This window comes from Fukomys damarensis, unplaced genomic scaffold, assembly GCF_012274545.1.
Source record: "Fukomys damarensis isolate Sample0158 unplaced genomic scaffold, DMR_v1.0_HiC HiC_scaffold_26, whole genome shotgun sequence".
In the NCBI taxonomy this organism is placed as follows: Eukaryota; Metazoa; Chordata; class Mammalia; order Rodentia; family Bathyergidae; genus Fukomys; species Fukomys damarensis.
Genome location: NW_022900938.1, coordinates 34,358,523 through 34,372,943, shown reverse-complemented (window position 1 = coordinate 34,372,943; position 14,421 = coordinate 34,358,523). Strand labels below are relative to the sequence as shown.

The window sequence follows — 14,421 nt, the reverse complement described above, 5'->3', positions numbered from 1 at the left end:
AAAAGAAGCCCATAGACTGAAAGTGAAAGGATAGAAAACAATTCTCCATGTGACAGGAGCCCAGAAAAAAACAGGGGTAGCCATCTTATTTGCAGACAAAGTAAATTTCAAACCAAAACTGATTCTAGTATTAATGATATAGGACGGTACTGTATCATACCTCTGTGAATGTAAAATATCTAGTACCTGCTTTATGATACATAGTAGTGACTGTGCTTTATCAGAGCTATAGTTAATGATATTACTCTAGAATGTTCTCTTTCCAGATGATGATTAAGGTGCTTTAAAAAAAATGGTGCCAGGTACCACAATAGCAACAGAACTTTGCTGTTTTCTGGATATTATTCTTTTCTTTTTTTTTTTCAATGGAATGTGCTGAATGTCTATAATTTTGTTCAGATGACTGCAGAACCTCGAAAAGCTGTTGCTACTATCGATGTATAACATACTATTATTAGTCTTTTTATATAAATATAAATATATATACCTATATATATATATAAATTGAATTTTGAGAAACTTTAATGGTGTGCCACCTTTGGAAAAAGTTATCCCAATTTACTGTGTTGCGTTGGCATTGTACAGAAATGGACAGCCATATTGGTCTAGAAATGTTAATTTTTTTATTTTTATTTTTTTTCCATTTTTACAGTGGTAGCGCACTGGACTAAATATGTAAGGTCATATCTACATGGGTATGATTACAGAAACTAATAAAGTATTCTCTAAATAATGAAAAAAAGAATAAGATAAGACTACAAGAGCAAGAAGCAATTTAAATATGGTAAGTGACCATTTTCATCTTCAGAATTAAGGCTTATTTTAATCTTACATCATTGCCTTTTCTTTTACTTTCCTTTTTAGTTTTATTTTAGGATTCCTATTTTTAATGTTCATACAGATATTTCTTTAATGAAATACCGAATAGGTTCTCTGGTGTGAAAAGCTATAATAGTACACAGGATCCTAATGAGATAATTAATAATGTGAAATAGAAAACAAAGGGCTAAAGGTATAGGGAAAGTGGGAAGGGTGGGGGAAAGGTAATAAGGGAGAGGAAAAAAATATGAGAAACTGAAAAAATGGAAATAAAGTGTTTGTAAATGGGGAGGGGAGGAGGGGCTGAAGGGAGGGTAGGGACAAGGGGGAAAAATGAGAATCAAGACCTATTATGTAAAGGTACAGGATCCCAATAATGAATGTAACTGTATTGTATACCTAGATTGTACCAATAACCTCAATAAAAAGGAAAAAAAAAAAAGAAAGCAAATCCTAAGTAGTATCGCATCTAAAAAAATGTTTTAAGTCACAAAAGTGTGGAATTACTTCAAATCTAACATGCAAGAAGAAACATATTTTTCTTTATTATATTTTGTTTGTAGTGATACTAATTTTTTAAAGTAAACCAAACATAGCGTTCTTCAAAAAACAAAAAAATAAAGATCTAAATAGAAACACTAAACTTGCTGGAAGATAAGTTAGGTAGAACTCTCAAAGACATTGGTTATAGGAAAAGACTTTATGAACAAATCCACAGTAGCACAGGAACTAGCACAAAGAATCAACAAATAGGATCTCATCTTATTAAAAAGCTTCTCCACTGCAAGAGAAATCACCAATAGAGCTAGGACAACCTACAACATGGGAAAAAATTTTTACCAGCGGTTCCTCAGACAAAGGTCTACTATCTAAAATATATAATGAACTCAAACTGAAGGTGTAAATAAGATCCAAATGGTATAACTGACAATGTGAAATAGGAATAAAAGGGCTAAATGTGTAGGGAAAGTGGGAAGGGTAGGGAAAAGGAAATAAGGGAGAAGAAAAAATGAAAAACAAACTTTTTGTAAATAGGGAAGGATAGAGGGGGTGAAGGGAGGGCAGGGGTATGGGGAGAAAATGAGAACTAAGACCTGGCATGTAAAGGTACAAGATCCCAATGATGAATATAACTGTACCGTATACCTAAAAAGTACCAATAAACTCAATGGCAAAAAAAAAAAAAAAAAATCTGACCTCCCCCAAATATAAAGACCCAATTCAAAAATGGACATCTGAAATGAATAGGCATTTCTCAGACAAACAAGTAAAAGCAGCAAATAAATATATGAAAAAATGTTCAACATCAATGGCCATTTGAGAGATGTAGATGAAAACAACACTGAGATTCCACCTCACCTCAGAAAGAATGCCTGCTATCAAGAAATTGACCAATAAGAAATGCTGGCAGGGTTGTGGGAAGAAAGAAACACTTTTCCATTGATGTTAGGAGTATAGACTGTGCAACCACTGTGGAAGTCAATATGGAGATACTTCAAACAACTAGGATTAAAGGCCCTACCTGACTCAGCTATCCCTCTGCTGGGTATCTTTCCAAAAGAATTAAAAGAATCATACCACAGCGATTTATGCGCACCCATGTTTATAGTGGCACAATTTGTGATAGCTAAAATTTGGAAACAGCCCAACTGACCATCAGTTGTAAAGTGGATAAAGAAGATGTGGTTTTTCTATAAAATGGAATATTACTCAGCCATAAAGAATGAGAAATTAGATTCATTCATAGGAAAATGGATACATATTGAAGATATACTCCTAAGTGAAATAAATGAGGCACACATGTGTAAATACCAAATAGTTTCTCGGGTCTGAACAAACTATAATAGTACATAGTTTGCATAGTGGCACAGTTTGCAGTAGGTAAAAATTAGAAACAGCCCAATGGCCCATCAACTGGAAACTGGGTAAAGATGTGGTTTTTCTATAAAATGGAGTACTACTCAGCCATAAAGAATGTGAAACTAGAGACATTTATAGCTAAATGGATGCACACTGAGGCCATACTCGTAAATGAAATAAATAGGACACATATGTATAAATACCAAATCATTTCTCTTTGTGAAAAACTAAAAGTGTAAATAAGGTTCAAATTGTATAATTGATAATATGAAATAGGAATAAAAGGTCTAAAGGAGCAGGGGAAGTGAGAAGGGTAGGGGAAAGGAAAAAATATGAGAAAAAGAAAAAATGGAGCCAGGCATGGGGGCGCATGCCTATAATCCCAGCACTCAGGAGGCTGAGGCAAGAGGTTCACTGTGAGTTCAAAACCAGCCTGGGCTACATAGTGAGTTTCAGGTCAGTCTCACTGCATAGTGAGACCCTGTTTCAAATAAACCAAAAGAAAAAATGGAAGCAACATCTTTGTAAATAGGGAAGAGTGGATGGGGCAAAGGGAGGGTAGGGGAATGGGGAAAAAATAAGAACCAAGATACATCATGTAAAGGTAGAAGATCCTGATGATGAACATAACTACTGTATACCTAAAAAATACCAATAAACTTTATGAAAAAATATTTTTATTACTTATCAGTGTTTTGCATTACCTTTACCTAATACTATAAACATCCTTCTACTTCTGAATAAGATTCCTTATACTCCTTTTCTCTCTTCCTTTTCATATCACACTTAAAGGTTTCAAAGTTTTCCTTTTGCATTTCCCCATTCCCAAGCCCTATATTCTTAATAGTATAATCATAAAGCTTTATTTAATATTTGGATAGCTAGTTAATGCTGTAAAAATAATATTGAATTCTTTTCTGCCACTAGTGGAGATACAGCTGTCACATTTACTACAGTATATATTAGCTGTAAGTCAATAATTAGGTAGCTTTAATGTTTACTCCATAATTGTAGATTTCTTCTCTAGGATTATGAGCGGTCATATGGTACATTAATATCTAATTTGTCTTGGACAATATTACTACAGCTGATTCACATGATGTTATAGTGTCACATAATTGTCCCTACTTCTCTTTAAACCAACATTCTATTACTCTTGTGACATTAACAAACTAGAGCACATTCCCAGGGTACTTGGTTGTTGAGCTAGCTGCATTCTTACCTCCAAAATTAAGCAAGGTGGTTGGATCCCAGTGCTGTGGCAAAGGGTTATAGTTAGCAACACTCAAACTACATCCCTGAAAAGCAGCTAAAGAGATCTCTATACTAGGAACAAAGTCTATAGAATGTAAGCATTCACAAACCTCAGAACAAAACAAAACAAGAGAAACATGAGAAAGACCAGGCAACAAAAGTCCTTCCAAAACACCTCCAGAAGCCAATCTGGGAACACTGAGGGTAGAAGAGTATAGTCCACACACTCAATTTATTAAAAAAGATAACAGAGGTGGTTAGAAAATATATCAAAGAGGTACTAAGTAGGATCAGTGAAGATATAACTAAACAGATAATCAAAGTATTAACCAAAAAGATGCACAAGCTTTCAGCAGACATTAATAAAAACAAATCAATACAAAACATGAATGACAAGTTATCCACCAAATTAAGAGGCAACAAAAAGGTTTCAACTCGAAATCCAGGAGGTTATAAATGATATTGAAAGTATGAGCAGCAGGAGCAACTAAAGTGAGGAAAGAATTACAGAACTAGAAGGCAATGATACCTTTGAAAAGAACAAATACTTCCAAACACCTTAAAAACAACAAGAAAACATCAAAAACAGATCCAACAGCTGCTAGATGATGCAAAGAAGACGAATCTAAGAATAACTGGAATAAGAGAAAAATCAAAATACAACACAAATGGCATACAAAAAAATCTGTTCACAGAAATAATTGCCAAAAATTCCCCCAATATAGGTAAAGAAATAATCACACAGATAGTGAGACATATATAATCCCAAAACAGCTATGACTGAAAGAGATGTTCTCTGTGACACATTTATACTCAAAGGACCAGAAGTCTATCACAGGGACAAACTCTTAAAAACTGCTAGAGAAAGGGAATAAATCACATATAAAGGTAAATCCACTAGAAGTACAACAGCCTTTTTTCTCCATAAACCTTAAAGGCTAGAAGAGCTTGGAAAAAGTGTTTTAAGTCCTAAAAGATAAAATTTCCAACACCATCTTATGTATCCTGCAAAATTTTCCTTTAAAGTTAACAGAGAAATAAGGTATCTTCATGATAAGGAGCACCTCAAGAAATTCAGGACCACCAAACCAGCATTACAAAACATTCTCAAGAATATCCTAAAAAGAGACAATAAAGCTAATAATGCCAATAAGTCCAAAAGAATTACCTTGTGGAATAAGCAGTTAAGCAAAAGGAAAAAGAATAAGGTCATCAGCAAAAGGAAAATTACACAATGACAGGAATAAGTTCATACCCCTCAGTTATAACTCTCAATGTAAACAGTAATAATTTCCAATCAAAAGGCACACACTGGCAGAACAGATCAAGAAACAAACCAAACAATATACAGTACACAATAACTGTACTTAATTCAAAAACTCACAGATTAAAAATCAAAGGATGAAAAGCATTATTCCATGCAAAAGAAACCCAGAAAAAGGCAGTAGTAGCTATTATAATTTCAGATAAAACGGATCAAGCCAAGACTGATCAGAAAAGACAAAGAAGTTTACAACATAGTGGTTAAGGGGACAATTCAACAGGAAAAGATAACAATTATAAACATATACACACCAAATACCAGTGCAATCAACTTCATAAAACAAACAGTAAAGCATGGGAAAAATCAGATAAACACCAGTATAATTGTAATGGGGGACCTCAATACCCCACTGTCACAAATGGATGAACTAGACAAAAAAAAAAATCAACAAAGAAATATCAGAGTTGAGCCAAACTTCTGAACAAATGGACTGAATACCTGAGTCATTTTTAGGAAAATGAATGGACCTTGAGACCATAATGTTAAGTGAAGTAAATCAGACATACATGCTCAATATATAAATAAAGTGCAAAATAAAAGAATTAAAAAAGAGAAAGGTTACTGTAATCCAGCATGGACAATGTATCTAAAAGTGTACCTTATTTAGTATAATTGCCTTATGTGTTTTATATGTTCTTTGTCCAATTAGTCGGGCTATTCATCTGTATATGTGATAATTACCTTTATAAGAATTTATATAATAATAAATGAATCTAATGCTAGAAACAAAAACTAGAGGTAGAGGTAGAGTTGAAGGGGGAAAATTGAGACCAAAAAAATACAAACAATTCACAAATCAAAGAGTTGCTTCTTTAAAATAAACAAAAATAGAAAACCCCTTAGCCAGTCTGAGACAGACAGAGAGAGAGAGAGACAGAGATCCCAAATCAATGCAAATAGAAACAGAAAAAGTAAAATCACAAAGGATATTGCTGAAATCAAAGATTATCATCATCTACTTCACAAACCTGTGTGCCAAAAAATTGGAGAATTCAGAGGAAATGGAGATTACTAGATACATACACATTTTCAAAACTGAATTAGGACAGTTTAAAAACCATGAATAATCCAGTAACAGGCAATGAAACTGAAGCAGTAATAAATAACCTACCAACCAAGAAAAGCCCAGGTCAACATGGGTTCACTGCTGAATTTTACAAAAACTTCAATACTATTCAAGCTTTTTAATGAAATAAAAAAGAGGTACTCCCAAAGTCATTTGAACCAGACAAGGATTCAACCAAAAATGAGAACTATAGAACAAAATTTTAAATGAATATAGATGCAAAAATCCTCAACAAGAGACCAGAAAAAAGAATGTAATGCCATCATCAAAAAGATTATACATCAGGACCCAAGTAGGTTGCATCTCCTAGATGCAAGGATAGTTCAACATAGGAAAATCAATCAATTTAATGTATCACATAAACAGAAACAAGGACAAAAATCACATGATCATCTCAATAAATGCAAAAAAGGCCTCTGACAAGATTCAATATTACTTCATTTTAAAAAATGAAGAAAATAGTTTTAGAAGGATCTTAACTTCAATATAAAAGCCATTTATGACAAACCAGCCAACATCACATTAAATGGGAAAAAACTCAGTTTTCCCTCTAAAATCAGGAATAAGACAAGGATGTCTGCTATATCATCACTCATGCTCAACACAGTACTTGAAATATTAGCAAGAATAATGAGGCAAAAAAAAAAGAAGGGAAAAATAAAAGATAACTTTTAAAATTAATGGATCTTGCAGGGATAGTTACCAGAGATTGACCATAGGGCCTTCACACTGTGCAACAGCCAACCCTTTTTTAATTTTTTTAAGCTTTTTTTTTTTTTTTTTGGTATCGGAGATTGAACTCAGGTCCTTGAGCTTGCAAGGCAGGCTACCGAACCGCTGAGCTAAATCCCCAGCCCCACTTTTTTAATTTTTGAAACAGAGTCTTGCTAAGTTGCCCAGAATGGGCTCAAACCTATGATCATACTACCTTAGATTCTCAGAGTTAATATAGCTTTGACATTTCATTTACAGTCTTATTTATATGCCACATTTTGCTAATAGTGAGATGTTACAGAGTAAAATAGCAGACAAGCAGACAAGCATGTCATTTTTTTGTATGAGTCAATGATGTAATATTTTCTCTATTTTTGTCACTAATTTTATTAATAATGCAACAAAAATGAGATGAAAAAAATTCAATTGTACAAATCTATTAATTTCTTTTTTGGTTTTTGTTGTTTGTTACAATATATGGGATCAAATCCAGGGCCTTGTGCATACTAGGCAAGCCCTACATCCTTAAGCTACATCCCTGCTCTAATCCAATTACAGTTTTAAAACATTTTAAATATCTCTGGTTACCCTGAAATAATGACAAATTAGATTTAACCAGCAAAGTGGAGTTTTCAGATCTTCTGGTGAACACTTACATATGAGCACTTCTCAGAAGTCTTTATTGACCACCCTTTGCTCTCTACTATATATACTTGTTCCCTATAATGTCCTCTACTAACATTTAGTACTCTCCTAAATTATTGATTTCCATCATCTTGCTTTAAGTTACTGTTTCTAGTCTCAAGTTTTTATTCAGTCTAATAAAGACTGCAGTATGATTTTTCAGTAACAACAGCAGCAACAACAAAAAAAAAACCCAGAAGCTAGTTAAAACTAGTTATTTAGAGAGAGTGAATGAAAGTAGAAAACAAGGGCCAGAAGAGGGCATAATTATTTCATTGAGGATATTTTATTTTACAAAGTTTAAAACATTTAAAAAAGTAAATTATACAATTTTTAAATATTTTAAAGTAAATTTTAAAAAACAAGGGAAAACCTAAAATTGAATATATAAATAAATCTGTTTCAAGTGAATAACATAGCCATACCAAGAAAAAGGAATATTACAAATAACTTTTGAACTAGTATTATTTTGAGTATACATATTCATTTAGAATATAAAAAGAAATGTAAAGAACTCAAGCTTGTTATTAAATTTAAACAATAAAGAGTTTATTGTTTGTAATAATGTGTCATTAGCAATTTGGAATGATTTTGTATATGTTATGGCCATTAAGAAAATGTATAAATTTAAAAGGTGCTCTTGAGAGCCACTCTGTGAAATAAAAACACAAATACAGAATAAGGGAAGACAAGGTAAAATTCTGTGATGTTATAATGGAATAAGAGTTATACAGATACATTATACTTCACAACAGAATGTAATTGGATACTGAATCAACTATAAAACTCCTTTGAGTTCTGAATCAAAATTAGGACAAATTTTGATATATTAGTTTTTAGTCAAGATAGTATGATGGAATAAGTTCAAGGAAAAAAACTGTGATAGCAAGCTGAACAGAACATTTATACAAGAAAATTCTTTCTGCTTACAGAATTGTGAAACCCAAGAAAGGTTATCTCAAGAGATACTTTTTAAAATCAATTACTTTTCTGGGATATAGTTTAATTTGATTTAAAATTAAGCACAGGGAAAATTTTTGCCAATTTTCCCAACTGATTTCATGATTATCTACTTATTTTTGTATTTATCAGCATATCACCTCAATAGAGAATATAATAAAATCACAGTTTTTTAAGGAAAAGGCTTTATCTCCTATCAACCAGGGTTATTCAACATATTTGAGTTTGCTATCAATCAAACTAATTTTCATTGGGAAAATTCTACAAGGATTTTGTTTACTTGTTTACCTACTACGTCTCTTCCTGTTTAATACAAACTTTTAGAAGATTTTTATTAAGCTACCCATCATATCTAAAGTTCCTTTCAAAAAATTAAACATGTGAACAGTTCAGAGTTGATATGAGGCAAATGATGCAAAAAAAATCCTTGTGGCTATGGTTGTCTTATAGTTTAAGCCCTTTTAAAAAAAACTTTTTAGCTAGCTGTATAGCTTAGTGGTAGAGCACAAGCTAAACAGTGTGAGGGTCTGGGTTCATCCTCACACTAAACAAAAACCAAACAAAACAAAAGTTTTATCTTTAAGGCAATTTCTTAAGATAAGTAAAAACATTTTGTACCATTTATTGCTTCTGTTTATAATTTTAAGTTAATGTGTATTATTTTTATTTAAATAGCTAACAAAATGGAACTTCAAAATGAAAGATGTTTTATAATTCATTTCTTCTAACTTATACATTATATTTTATTTTCTTTATTAGCACATATTTGCATTACATTATGTTTTCCTTGTGGGGAGCTGGCACACGCTATTAATTTTCTTTTACACTATTTTATTATCTTTGTCAATTTGTTATGAATAAAATGGGGACATCCTTAATTATGTATTTGTGTATATTTGATTCCTTTTTTTTCTAAGATATGGCACATTATAATACTAAAGAACTGTGAGCTCTTTTTTTTGAAAATACTTAAGAAAATCCAATAAATAAAACGTTTAGTAAATGTATTGATATTAGCAACTTCTTTGATGATTTATAGCTGTTTTGTATTTGTATATTTACACACACAACTGTTCAAAGGGTTGTATTTCTCCTAAATGATAATAAATTTTTAGTATATTAACTTTTTTATCCAAGTGGAAAAATTAAAAATATACAATCACATTAAAATGTAGTCATTCAAGGAAAATTCATAGTTTCAGCACAGTACAGACAGAAAGTAGGCTAACAGTTTAAAAACAATACAGAATTATTGCTTAATAGTTATCAAATTTCTGTTTGTGATGATAAAAAAATTTTGGAAAGAGTGGATGGCTACATCAATGTGTAAAAGTAATTAATGCTAGTTTAAACGTAAGCGTACAAGCAGTGAAATGGTTAAAATTTTACTACATATGTTACAAACTAAAACATGGCTAAAACAGCAAATTCTGTGTTTTATGTTTTAAACACATTTTTAAAAAGTTTAGTCATTCAAGCAGGGCACAGTGACCCATGCCACTCATCTCAGCTACTAGGGAAGAGGTGAAAGGGATCATAAGTTTGAAGCCAGCCTGGGCAATGTAGCAAGACCCTGCTCAAAAATAAATACATACCTACAGACAGACATCATTCGATTACAAGAGCAGCTACTCCTTCAAACCTGCTACATTCACTTAAGATGTATTAAATATATCATAGTCTCAAGCCCAATTTCCATGCTAGATTTTACCTAATAATTTTACATATATATAATCATCTATAATCCATTCTTCAGTAATACTTAAAATTGGCATAGTTTTCTTAGTTGGATAATTCATTTAAAGTATAATAAAAATGGTAAAAACAATGATGATGAAGTACTAAACAAACAGCATTAGAACAGACTCTTGAGAGCCAGAGATTTAGCTCAGTGGTGCCTCCACCTGCCTCGCAAGTGCAAAGTCCCAAATTCGATCCCCAATAAACAAACAAACAAACAAAGAAGAGACTCTTGAAGAAAAAAGTGCCAGCCCTTATTGGGCTGAAATTGTGTACTGTGTTTAAAGCAGATTTTTAATAGTGGTAATGATGTATAATTATCAAAGCTCATATAATTATCAATAGCTATGTACACCTGCTGGAAAAGAAAAAAAAGAAAATCCTCAAGAAATAAAAAGTTGCACCCCAAACTTATTTTAATTTTTTTTGAGATTATATCTAGCGTGTGTGTGTGTGTGTGTGTGTGTGTGTGTGTGTTCAGGCACTGGGAACTGAACCTAGAGCTTAATTAATGCTAAGCAAGTGCCCTACCACTGAGCTATGCCCTCTGTCCTGGCTGCTCTCACTTTCAAGATAAGAAAGAAAAATAAAAAAACAAAACAAAACCCAAACAAACAAAAAACCCTTTTCCTTCCATAGTATTTTTTTCTAAATATTCATTAAAATATCACAAAACATCACAATGGCATTTTTGTTTAACAAATATTCTTTAAATACATCCTTAATATTTTGTATAGCTCATGTTTAATTATATGTAGCAGACTTAGAAATCACTAATAAAGCCTGAAATTCATGTAATTTTCAAAGTAACTTTTAAAAGAGGGAAATTTTCTCTTTCTTCCTTGTCTCTCTCTCTCTCTCTTTCTCTCTCCTCTCTCTCTCTCTCTCTCTCTCTCTTGACAGGGTTTCACTATGTAGTTCAACCTGGCCTTGAACTCTCTACATAGCCATACTCACAGCAATTTTCCTGGCTCAGTCTCCTAATTGCTGGTATTACAGCTGGGTAACCACACATTCCATTTCACTTTAATTTTTATAGCATCAAAGAATATGAATAAACCCCAAAGAAAAAATATTACACTCTATTTTAACTCATAGCTTTTATTTCAGATTTAGTATCTATCACTAACAGGTTTCAGGTAAAAATAAACCCACAAAACAAAGACTATCACAAATTATAATAATGCAGGCTCATTCTAAAAGAATTATTCTGTCATTCATACTGTGGTTTCACAATGTTATTTGAATACAGAGGACTTCATTTTTAATTTCAGAAGCTTAATTTTTCTCAAATCCAGATTATCACAATATTTTAAAAGAAAAAACAAGTGCTTCTATGGATTTGTTTTTTGTTTTGGCCTCTCTTTTGGGGGAATTATACTTAAGGCCATAAGAAGTCACTTTAGATTACAAGGAAACAACAAATGCTGTATTGTTTACATCCCCATCTAGTGGTCTTAAATTTCTGCTCTGTATAGCATTAAAAATGAATGTGTAAAAAAAATGAAAACCCAAAAAATTATCTGCTTAAAAAAATAAAACACACCAAGACTTTACAAGGCTGGGGATTTAGCTCAGTGGTGCCATTGCCTGCCTCATAAGCACATGGTCCCGAGTTCAATCCCAAAAAAACTTTACAGCCAGGAAAAACACTATTATGTGACCTATTCTCATGCTATTACAACTAGGGGATATAATGGCATGTCAGGGCCTATTGAGCCACCAGGAAAATCACAGAGTATTTTCCTAGAGAATCTCTTTTATTGAATGCTAAATAATTTAAAACATTTTTGCTTCTCAAGCTACAGAAAAAGAGCCTGATGATCCGGGCAATTAAATTACTTGGTCAAGTTACTTCAACCAGATAATAACACAGCCATGATAATAATACAAATTTTTAAAACCTATTCCGTTATAAAATACAATCAAAGTCATGAGACACTAAATACTAACCCCAAATGCCAAATCACAATATGCTGTTTTCTCTTTACATGCAATTTCTTAATTCTTTGTTCTAATCCCTAGAATTTTCCTTTCACTCTCTATCATAGAATGCTTAGATTCTGAAGCTAAGTCAAAGTACTATGCTACATTCTTTTCTAAAAATCTCTTTAAAAATATATAACAAAATTATCAAAAGTTGAAAAGTAACCCAAAATAATGAATGGAGCTAATACCTCATGCAATGGCAGTGGGAATTCAGCTTCTATGGAATAACTCTCACTAAATATGCTATATGTATGTGATAATAAAGATTAGACATAGGTTCACTGTTTGCGACTAGAGTCAGGGACAAGACTGAAAAAAGGATATTGACTGTTATTCCTTACTCCAAAATAAGGCTATAGAGTAGCAAATGATTACCAACCTACTACTATGGGCTCCAATTTAATGGGGAGGTATGTAACCAAGGATACATGAAGACCAAATTAGAGCTTTACGATCATGACCTGGTGTTAGAATCATCAACATGCCTGAATTACATTGCAATGTAGCAGCTCTCAAATGACATAAAGCTTATTCCCAGCTGAATATGGTGGCACATGCCTATAATCCCAGCACTCTGAAGGCTGTCACAGGAGGATCATAAGTTTAAAGCCAGCCTGGACTACTTAGTGGGAACTTGTTTTGAAAAACCAAAAAAAAAAAAAAAAATTTATTGACAGTGGGAAGACCAGATAGAAGTAGTAATCTAAAAACTGTTAGGGAGTGATAGGAGAATAAAGTCTAAGAGGTAGGAAGAGAAAACAGAATACAAGATCTTCTATTCATATGAGCCTGCTAATCAAAATTCTAAAGCCTATTAGAAAATCTTAGGCTGAGAATCAGCTATCAAAATTAATCAGAACAGTAATTTACTATAAGTAAAACTAATTTTATGCAAATCTGACACAAAAATTCTTTAAAAGTATGTTTAAAAAATGTGTTTATAATGTTCAAAGTAGGGACTGACAATCAAAACATGGGCAACAGCAATGAATGACACCTGTCAGAAAAACTATGGATGATCAATAAATACATAAAAGAAATGTTCGATACTGCTTGCCATTAAAGAAATGCAAATTTAAACAACACTGACATATCTTACTCTAGAAAGAACAGCTATCATCAAGAAATCAAACAATAAGAAATGCTGACAAGGCTGTGAGATGGAGGGAGGAGAAGGAACCTTCTGCCCTTTTAGTGAAAACGTAAACACTACGGAGCCTTAAAAAGCTAAAAATAGAAATTCCATTTGACCCAGCTATTACCTTTCTACGTATCTTCCTGAAAGAGGTAAAGATATCATATTACAGTGATACTGCATACCCTACTTATAGCAGAAAAATTTTAGCTAAAATTGGAAACATCTTGCCTATGTGCTCATCAACTGATAGATTTAAAAATGTAGTATTTATACATAATGGAGTACTCTGCCATAAAGAGGGATAAATGAGCCATTTGTGGGAAAATAGATGTACCTTGAGACTATAATGTTAAGTGAAATAAATTAGAAACACAAGTGTAAATACTGCAACAAAAAATATAAACAGAACAAAATAAAGACAGAAAATAGGAAATAGGGAGATCTTTTTCAATTTGGAAGGGGAATAAGAGTTGGAGGAAGTAGGGAGGGACAGTAGGGGAAGGGGCCCTCCCCCAAAAATAAGATATATTATGTATATTTACAAACTCCCCATGATAAATGTAATCATTACGTCCTGCAAATGTACTAAAAAAAAAAAAAAGAAATTTAATAACTTTTAAAAATAGAGGCTGATATTCTACTTCAGTGGTAGAGTACTTGTTTGGAATGCACAAGGCCCTAGGTTTAATCTCCAGCACCAAAGGGAAGAAAAGCTCAAAGTAATAAAGAAATCATATTCATTACAAAAGGATAATAAATTACAAAACAAAACCAAGTAGAAATGAAATAATAGATGGGTATTTAAAAATCTAAATATTTTAAACATGGAAAGGGTATGAAATAATCTTAACAGATCTGATAAATATTAGGTGG

The 14,421-nt window shown here is 32.3% G+C and overlaps 1 protein-coding gene across 11 annotated transcripts in view; it reads right to left on the bottom strand.

Moving 5' to 3' along the window:
- Baz2b (bromodomain adjacent to zinc finger domain 2B) overlaps nucleotides 1-14,421 on the bottom strand; it is a 354,073-nt gene that overhangs the window by 319,554 nt on the left and 20,098 nt on the right. The window lies entirely within an intron of this gene.